Source organism: Salmo salar, unplaced genomic scaffold, assembly GCF_965601325.2.
Source record: "Salmo salar unplaced genomic scaffold, fSalSal1 ptg000257l, whole genome shotgun sequence".
In the NCBI taxonomy this organism is placed as follows: domain Eukaryota; kingdom Metazoa; phylum Chordata; class Actinopteri; order Salmoniformes; family Salmonidae; genus Salmo; species Salmo salar.
Genome location: NW_027675339.1, coordinates 815,964 through 827,500, shown reverse-complemented (window position 1 = coordinate 827,500; position 11,537 = coordinate 815,964). Strand labels below are relative to the sequence as shown.

Sequence of the window (11,537 nt, the reverse complement as noted above, 5' to 3'; positions counted from 1 at the left end):
TTTTCGGGAGCTGAATTTGATGAAAGAGGACAAACACACTTTCATTGAACTTCTCAATCACTTCTCAATGGAAACCAAACAATCAAGAATCTCAAACTACGACAAGTACAAAGTTGTGTTCATCTTTGATGGTCTGGATGAGTGCCGACTGCCCCTAGACTTCCAGAAGAACAAGATCTGTTGGGACGTCACAGAGTCAACCTCAGTGGATGTTCTGCTGACAAATCTCATCAAGGGAAATCTGCTTCCCTCTGCTCTCCTCTGGATAACTACCCGACCTGCAGCAGCCAATAAGATCCCTTCAGGGTGTGTTGACCAGGTGACAGAGGTACGAGGGTTCAATGACCCACAGAAGGAGAAGTACTTCAGGAAGAGATTCAGTGATGAGGACCTGGCCAGCAGAATCATCTCACACATAAAGAGATCAAGGAGCCTCCACATCATGTGCCACATTCCAGTCTTCTGTTGGATTTCTGCAACAGTCCTCGAACACATGCTGAAACATAAGACAGAAGAGATGCCCAAGACTCTGACTGAGATGTACACACACCTTGTGGTGTTTCATACCAAACAGAAGGATGAAAAGTATCTTGGGGAAGAAGAGACAGGTCCACACTGGAATAAAGAGAGCATTCTGTCACTGGGAAAACTGGCTTTTCAACAGCTTGTGAATGGCAATCTGATTTTCTATGAAGAAGACCTGAAAGAGGCTGGCATTGATGTCAATGAAGCCTCAGTGTACTCAGGATTGTGCACACAGATCTTTAAAGAGGAATGTGTTCTGTACCAAGACAAGGTGTACTGCTTTGTTCATCTGAGCATTCAGGAGTTTCTGGCTGCTGTGTATGTGTTCCTCTCATTCATCAACAACAATGAGAATCTAATGGCCGAACCGCAATCAACGTCCAGGAACCTTTCTGTGATGTTCAGAGACAAGCCTAAAGTTTCTTTCTACAAGAGTGCTGTGGATAAAGCCTTACACAGTGAGATGGGAAACCTGGACCTTTTCCTCCGCTTCCTTCTGGGACTCTCACTGGAGTCCAATCAGAAGCACTTACGAGATCTACTGACAAAGACAAGAAGCAGCTCAAAGACCCATGAAAAAACAGTCAAGTACATCAAGGAGAAGATCCGGGAGAATCCCTCTCCAGAGAGGAGCATCAATCTGTTCCACTGTCTGAATGAACTGAATGACCATTCTCTAGTGCAGGAGATCCAAAGCTTCCTGAGCTCAGGAAGTCTCTCAAAACCCAACCTGTCACCTGCACAGTGGTCAGCTCTGGTCTTTGTATTGCTGACTTCAGAAAAGGAGCTGGATGTGTTTGACCTGAAGAAATACTCCAGATCAGAGGAAGGTCTTCTGAGGCTGCTGCCAGTGTTCAAAGCCTCCAGTGCATTTCTGTGAGTACATAAAATGACATATAAAAACTAATCATCAGGAAGAAATATTCAGGTTAAAGAAAAATATGCATTATAATATGTGTATAATATTACATTGAAAACATTGAATAAATGCATTGATTTTCACATTAGTATAACAATATGACCATACAATTGTAGCTGACGGAAGATGAATCTATATGTTGTTTGAGAGAATAAACCAAATGCATCTTCCATTTTCCTTCAACACTACTGGTGTGTTTGTGAAGTCATGATGATCTCGTTGCAGGCTGTCAGGCTGTGGAGTCACAGAGGAAGGCTGTGCTTCTCTGGTCTCAGCTCTGAGGTCAAACCCCTCACACCTGAGAGAGCTGGACCTGAGCTACAATCACCCAGGAGACTCAGGAGTCAGACTGCTCTCTGCTGGACTGGAGGATCCACACTGCAGACTGGAGAAACTCAAGTATGTAGAGGGTTTATGTCAATGTTCATATCAGACATGTTTGACTTTTCAGGCTAGGTAATACAAACATTCTGACCACCACTTGGACAAAGTTATATGCTGACTGTGTGTCCAGTGTGTGTGTGTCGTGTGTGTGTGTGTGTGTGTGTGTGTGTGTGTGTGTGTGTGTGTGTGTGTGTGTGTGTGTGTGTGTGTGTGTGTGTGTGTGTGTGTGTGTGTGTGTGTGTGTGTGTGTGTGTGTGTGTGTGTGTGTGTGTGTGAATAAATGCATTGATTTTCACATTAGTATAACAATATGACCATACAATTCTAGGACACAGAAGAAGAATATATATGTTGTTTGGGAGAATTAACCAAATGCATCTGCCATTGTCCTTCTACACTAAATTAACCTCTATGGGCTAGGTGGGACGCTTGCGCCAGCCTGTGGCGCGATTTTCAAAACCTTAAAAATCCTATTACTTCAATTTCTCAAACATATGACTATTTTACAGCCATTTCAAGACAAGACTCTCGTTAATCTAACCACACTGTCCGATTTCAAAAAGGCTTTACAACGAAAGCAAAACATTAGATTATGTCAGCAGAGTACCAAGCCAGAAATAATCAGACACCCATTTTTCAAGCCAGCATATAATGTCACCAAAACCCAGAAGACAGCTAAATGCAGCACTCACCTTTGATGATCTTCATCAGATGACAACCCTAGGACATTATGTTATACAATACATGCATGTTTTGTTCAATCAAGTTCATATTTATATCAAAAACCAGCTTTTTACATTAGCATGTGACGTTCAGAACTAGCATACCCCCCGCAAACTTCCGGGGAATTCGCTAACATTTTACTAAATTACTCACGATAAACGTTCACAAAAAGCATAACAATTATTTTAAGAATTATAGATACAGACCTCCTCTATGCACTCGATATGTCCGATTTTAAAATAGCTTTTTGGTGAAAGCACATTTTGCAATATTCTAAGTACATAGCCCAGGCATCACGGGCTCGCTATTTAGACACCCGGCAAGTTTAGCACTCACCATAATCATATTTACTATTATAAAAGTTTGATTACCTTTTGTTGTCTTCGTCAGAATGCACACCCAGGACTGCTACTTCAATAACAAATGTTGGTTTGGTCCAAAATAATCCATCGTTATATCCGAATAGCGGCATTTTGTTCGTGCGTTCCAGACACTATCCGAAATATTAAAGAAGTGTCGCGCGCATTGCGCAATTCGTGACAATAAAATTCTAAATATTCCATTACCGTACTTCGAAGCATGTCAACCGCTGTTTAAAATAAATTTTTACGACATTTTTCTCGTAGAAAAGCGATAATATTCCGACAGGGAATCTCCTTTTCGGCAAACAGAGGAAAAAATCCCAAAGGCGGGGGCGGTCGGGGTCACGCGCATAAGCTAGTGTCTCTTGATGGGCCACTTGAGAAAGGCGATAATGTGTTTCAGCCTGGGGCTGGAATGACGACATTCTGTTTTTTCCCGGGCTCTGAGCGCCTATGGACGACGTGGGAAGTGTCACGTTAGAGCAGAGATCCTTAGTAAATGATAGAGATGGAAAAGAAGTTCAAGAAATGGTCAGACAGGCCACTTCCTGTAAAGGAATCTCTCAGGTTTTGACCTGCCATTTGAGTTCTGTTATACTCACAGACACCATTCAAACAGTTTTAGAAAATGTAGGGTGTTTTCTATCCATATGCAATAAGTATATGCATATTCTAGTTACTGGGTAGGAGTGGTAACCAGATTAAATCGGGTATGTTTTTTATCCAGGAGTGTCAATACTGCCCCCTAGCCCTAACAGGTTAACAATGTGTTTGAAGTCATGATCTCTTTGTCAGGCTGTCAGGCTGTGGAGTCACAGAGGAAGGCTGTGATTCTCTGGTCTCAGCTCTGAGGTTAAACCCCTCACACCTGAGAGAGTTGGATCTGAGTAACAATGACCTGAAGGATTCAGGCGTGAAGCTGCTCTCTGCTGGACTAGGGAATCCCCACTGTAAACTGGAGACTCTGAGGTCAGTATTATCAGATATGAAAGTACTTTATGCATGTAGTTCTCCCATTTGAAAAAGTCGTAATTATTCGGACATATTACTTATAGTGTATTAAAGTAGTCATAAGTTTAGCATGTTGTCCCATATTCCATGCCTGCTGTCATGTTTCTCTAAGACAGAACCCAGAAGCAGACCAGGTGAGTAAAATGAAGGTGAGTATTTATTGGTAGTCTTGATGTGTAATTTGAGTGATCCAGGAGACGGAGCGGCAGCGGAGGTGAGTTGATGAGAGTAGATGGGTGGATTCAATGACGTCACTGTATCCACCGACGGCCAGGCAAGGGAGTTGAATGTTCCGGGAGGATGACTGTAGACAGAGTAAACGGGGGGGGGGGAGTAACCAGTAACAAGAACAAAACAACAAGACTAGCTCAGGAAACATGAGGCTGTTCGTTGCTAACGATCCAGCAGGGAATGGATGTCAGCTCAGGGCTTATGAAGAGGTGATGATCAGGACCAGGTGTGCAGAAGGTTGATGAGATGCAGGTGTAGGGTAATCACTAGATCTCCCGCCTAACTTCGTCGCCTGGCAACCAGATAGGTTTCTGAACGCACCCTTAGACTCCAAACAGAAAACAGTCAGCTCAGGCAGAAACAGACTCAGGAAGCGGGATTCCTGACACCTGCAGTGAGGCTTGTGATTCTACTAACTTGTTGAATTCATTAGCAGGTGGTCTTGGTTGTGTTTTGGATGATGTTTTTCCTAATGGATACTGAATAGTAAATAATGTCCTGTCATTTTGGAGTCACTTCACTTCTATTGTCAGTGACTTCTACATTCATGTGGATGCTACCATGATTATGAATAACCATGAATGAATCGTGAATGATGATAAATGAGAAACGGAGGCACAAAGATCAAACCCCCTCTGTTATTGGTAATGGTGAGAGGTTAGCATGTTTTGTTGTAGCCTCTGTTATTGGTAATGGTGAGAGGTTAGCATGTTTTGTTGTAGCCTCTGTTATTGGTAATGGTGAGAGGTTAGCATGTTTTGTTGTATCCTCTGTTATTGGTAATGGTGAGAGGTTAGCATGTTTTGTTGTAGTCTCTGTTATTGGTAATGGTGAGAGGTTAGCATGTTTTGTTGTAGCCTCTGTTATTGGTAATGGTGAGAAGTTAGCATGTTTTGTTGTAGCCTCTGTTATTGGTAATGGAGAGAGGTTAGCATGTTTTGTTGTAGCCTCTGTTATTGGTAATGGTGAGAGGTTAGCATGTTTTGCTGTAGCCTCTGTTATTGGTAATGGTGAGAGGTTAGCATGTTTTGTTGTAGTCTATGTTATTGGTAATGGTGAGTGGTTAGCATGTTTTGTTGTAGCCTCTGTTATTGGTAATGGTGAGAGGTTAGCATGTTTTGTTGTAGCCTCTGTTATTGGTAATGGTGAGAGGTTAGCATGTTTTGTTGTAACCTCTGTTATTGGTAATGGTGAGAGGTTAGCATGTTTTGTTGTAGCCTCTGTTAATGGTAATGGTGAGAGGTTAGCATGTTTTGTTGTAGTCTCTGTTATTGGTAATGGTGAGAGGTTAGCATGTTTTGTTGTAGCCTATGTTATTGGTAATGGTGAGAGGTTAGCATGTTTTGTTGTAGCATCTGTTATTGGTAATGGTGAGAGGTTAGCATGTTTTGTTGTAGCCTCTGTTATTGGTAATGGTGAGAGGTTAGCATGTTTTGTTGTAGCCTCTGTTATTGGTAATGGTGAGAGGTTAGCATGTTTTGCTGTAGCCTCTGTTATTGGTAATGGTGAGAGGTTAGCTTGTTTTGTTGTAGCCTCTGTTATTGGTAATGGTGAGAGGTTAGCTTGTTTTGTTGTAGCCTCTGTTATTGGTAATGGTGAGAGGTTAGCATGTTTTGTTGTAGCCTCTGTTATTGGTAATGGTGAGAGGTTAGCTTGTTTTGTTGTAGCCTCTGTTATTGGTAATGGTGAGAGGTTAGCTTGTTTTGTTGTAGCCTCTGTTATTGGTAATGGTGAGAGGTTAGCATGTTTTGTTGTAGCCTCTGTTATTGGTAATGGTGAGAGGTTAGCATGTTTTGTTGTAGCCTCTGTTATTGGTAAGGGTGAGAGGTTAGCATGTTTTGTTGTATCCTCTGTTATTGGTAATGGTGAGAGGTTAGCATGTTTTGTTGTATCCTCTGTTATTGGTAATGGTGAGAGGTTAGCATGTTTTGTTGTAGCCTCTGTTATTGGTAATGGTGAGAGGTTAGCATGTTTTGTTGTAGCCTCTGTTATTGGTAATGGTGAGAGGTTAGCATGTTTTGTTGTATCCTCTGTTATTGGTAATGGTGAGAGGTTAGCAGGTTTTGTTGAAGCCTCTGTAACTTTCTCACTAATTATTGTTCATGATCTTTCTCAATCATGGCAGTCACAGGCTTGATGCAGTCAAAGAATATGGAACCAAATAGTAAACTTTTGACTAATTTAATACACTATGAGTGAATTGGTCAGGAAACATATGACTTCTTTAACCTCTCTAGGGCAGGTGGCACCAAATCGTCCCACCTACGTAACAGCCAGTGTAATCCTGTGGCGCGTTATTCAAAAACCTCAAAAATGCAAAAACTTCAATTTCTCAAACATATGACTATTTTACACCATTTTAAAGACAAGACTCTCGTTAATTTAACCACACTGTCCGATTTCAAAAAGGCTTTACAACGAAAGCAAAACATTAGATTATGTCAGCAGAGTACCCAGCCAGAAATAATCAGACACCCATTTTTCAAGCTAGCATATAATGTCACATAAACCCAAACCACAGCTAAATGCAGCACTAACCTTTGATGATCTTCATCAGATGACAAACCTAGGACATTATGTTATACAATGCATGCATGTTTTGTTCAATCAAGTTCATATTTATATCAAAAACCAGCTTTTTACATTAGCATGTGACTAGCATGTGACTAGCATTCCCACCGAACACTGCCGGTGAATTTACTAAATTACTCACGATAAACATTCACAAAAAGCATAACAATTCTTTTAAGAATTATAGATACAGAACTCCTCTATGCACTCGATATGTCAGATTATAAAATAGCTTTTTAGGTGAAAGCACATTTTGCAATATTCTGAGTAGATAGCCCAGCATCACAGGGCTAGCTATTTAGACACCCAGCAAGTTTAGCACTCACCAAAGTCAGATTTACTATAAGAAAAATGTTATTACCTTTGCTGTCTTCGTCAGAATGCACTCCCAGGACTTCTACTTCAATAACAAATGTTGGTTTGGTTCAAAATAATCCATCGTTATATCCAAACAGCGGCGTTTTGTTCGTGCGTTCAAGACACTATCCGAAAGGGTAAAGAAGGGTTACGAGCATGGCGCAATTCGTGACAAAAAAATTCTAAATGTTCCATTACCGTACTTCGAAGCATGTCAACCGCTGTTTAAAATCCATTTTTATGCCATTTTTCTCATAAAAAAGCGATAATATTCCGACCGGTAATCTGCGTTTAGGTAAACAGACGAAAGAAATTAAAGCATGGGGTCGACTCGGACACGCGCCTAAGCCCATAGTACTCTGATCGGCCAATTGCCAAAAGCGATAATGTGTTTCAGCCAGAGGCTGCCTCGATATCGTTCAGCTTTTTCCCGGGCTGTGAGAGCCTATGGGAGCCGTAGGAAGTGTCACGTTAGAGCAAAGATCCTCAGTCTTCAATAAAAAGAGCCAAGATGAAACACACCTTGTCAGACAGGCCACTTCCTGCATGAAATCTTCTCAGGTTTTTGCCTGCCATAGGAGTTCTGTTATACTCACAGACACCATTCAAACAGTTTTAGAAACTTTAGGGTGTTTTCTATCCAAAGCCAATAATGATATGCATATTCTAGTTACTGGGTAAGAGTAGTAACCAGATTAAATCGGGTATGTTTTTTATCCGGCCCTGTCAATACTGCCCCCGAGCCCTAACAGGTTAAATAGGGGGACTAGATAGATAAAGTGCTTTTATTATTCTAAATGGTGAAACAGATATGTATGAAAATATCCTCAAATAAAAATACATGTTTCTATCTGCATGCAAAACTTTGATCATTTGTAATTTATATTATGATACATTAATTTATGAATAGATATGGAAGGTTTCAGGACACTGATATATCTGAATATGTTGAAGAAATATACTGCCACTATTTTCACCACCAAAGAATATCAGTGTGATTTTAATATGATTTGACTCTTTGCAGGCTGTCAGGCTGTCTAGTCACAGAGGAAGGCTGTGCTTCTCTGGTCTCAGCTCTGAGGTCAAACCCCTCACACCTGAGAGAGCTGGACCTGAGCTACAATCACCCAGGAGACTCAGGAGTCAGACTGCTCTCTGCTGGACTGGAGGATCCACACTGCAGACTGGAGAAACTCAAGTATGTGGAGGGTTTATGTCAATGTTCACATCAGACATGTTGGACTTTTCAGGCTAGTTAAGACAAACATTCTGACCACCACTTGGACAAAGCTATATGCTGTGTGTGTGTGTGTGTGTGTGTGTGTGTGTGTCCTGTGAGAGTGTGTGTGTGTCTCCAGTGTGTCCGTGTCCTGTGTGTCCGTGTCTTGTGTGTCCGTGTCTTGTGTGTCCGTGTCTTGTGTGTGTGTGTCCTGTGTGTGTGTGTCCTGTGTGTGTGTGTTTCACAGTGAACACACACACACACACACACACACACACACACACACACACACACACACACACACACACACTCACACAGGACACTCACACACTCACACAGGACACTCACACAGGACACTCACACACTCACACAGGACACTCACACAGGACACTCACACAGGACACTCACACAGGACACACACAGGACACGGACACACTGGAGACACACACACACATTCACAGGACACACACACACATTCACAGGACACACACACACATTCACAGGACACACACACTCTCACAGGACACACACACACACACACACACACACACTCACAGGACACACACACACACACTCACAGGACACACACACACACACTCACAGGACACACACACACACACTCACAGGACACACACACACACACTCACAGGACACACACACACACACTCACAGGACACACACACACACACTCACAGGACACACACACACACACTCACAGGACACACACACACACACTCACAGGACACACACACACACACTCACAGGACACACACACACACACTCACAGGACACACACACACACACTCACAGGACACACACACACACACTCACAGGACACACACACACACACACACACTCACAGGACACACTCACACACACACTCACAGGACACACTCACACACACACTCACAGGACACACTCACACACACACTCACAGGACACACTCACACACACACTCACAGGACACACTCACACACACACTCACAGGACACACACACACACACACTCACAGGACACACACACACACACACACTCACAGGACACACACACACACACTCACAGGACACACACACACACACTCACAGGACACACACTCACAGGACACACACTCACAGGACACACACACACACACACTCACAGGACACACACACACACACACTCACAGGACACACACACACACACACACTCACAGGACACACACACACACACACACTCACAGGACACACACACACACTCACAGGACACACACACTCACAGGACACACACACACACACACACTCACAGGACACACACACACACACACACACACACACTCACAGGACACACACACACACACACACACACACACTCACAGGACACACACACACACACACACACACACTCACAGGACACACACACACACTCACAGGACACACACACACACTCACAGGACACACACACACACACACACACACACTCACAGGACACACACACACACTCACAGGACACACACACACACTCACAGGACACACACACACACTCACAGGACACACACACACACTCACAGGACACACACACACACTCACAGGACACACACACACACTCACAGGACACACACACACACTCACAGGACACACACACACACTCACAGGACACACACACACACACACACACTCACAGGACACACACACACACACACACACTCACAGGACACACACACACACACACACTCACAGGACACACTCACACACACACTCACAGGACACACACACACACACACACTCACAGGACACACACACACACACACACTCACAGGACACACACACACACACACACTCACAGGACACACACACTCACAGGACACACACACACACACACTCACAGGACACACACACTCACAGGACACACACACACACACACTCACAGGACACACACACACACACACTCACAGGACACACACACACACACACTCACAGGACACACACACACACACACTCACAGGACACACACACACACACACTCACAGGACACACACACACACACACACACTCACAGGACACACACACACACACACACTCACAGGACACACACACACACACACACTCACAGGACACACACACACACACACTCACAGGACACACACACACACACACACACTCACAGGACACACACACACACTCACAGGACACACACACACACTCACAGGACACACACACTCACAGGACACACACACACACACACACACACACACTCACAGGACACACACACACACACTCACAGGACACACACACACACACACACACACACACTCACAGGACACACACACACACACTCACAGGACACACACACACACTCACAGGACACACACACACACTCACAGGACACACACACACACTCACAGGACACACACACACACTCACAGGACACACACACACACTCACAGGACACACACACACACTCACAGGACACACACGCACACTCACAGGACACACACGCACACTCACAGGACACACACGCACACTCACAGGACACACACGCACACTCACAGGACACACACGCACACTCACAGGACACACACGCACACTCACAGGACACACACGCACACTCACAGGACACACACGCACACTCACAGGACACACACGCACACTCACAGGACACACACGCACACTCACAGGACACACACGCACACTCACAGGACACACACGCACACTCACAGGACACACACAGGACACACACACACACACACAGGACACACACACACACACACAGGACACACACACACACACACACAGGACACACACACACACACACACAGGACACACACACACACACACACAGGACACACACACACACACACACACAGGACACACACACACACACACAGGACACACACACACACACACACAGGACACACACACACACACACACAGGACACACACACACACACACACAGGACACTCACACACACACACAGGACACTCACACACACACACAGGACACACACACACACAGGACACACACACACACACAGGACACACACAGGACACTCACAGGACACTCACAGGACACACACAGGACACTCACAGGACACACACACAGGACACTCACAGGACACACACACAGGACACTCACAGGACACACACACACACTCACAGGACACACACACACACTCACAGGACACACACACACACTCACAGGACACACACACACACTCACAGGACACACACACACACTCACAGGACACACACACACACTC

General features: G+C 44.4%; 1 long non-coding RNA gene across 1 annotated transcript in view; it reads right to left on the bottom strand.

Annotated features, from left to right (window-relative positions):
• LOC145867298 (uncharacterized) overlaps window positions 1-11,537 on the bottom strand; it is a 680,253-nt gene that overhangs the window by 357,483 nt on the left and 311,233 nt on the right. The gene's annotated exons all lie outside the window — the stretch shown is intronic.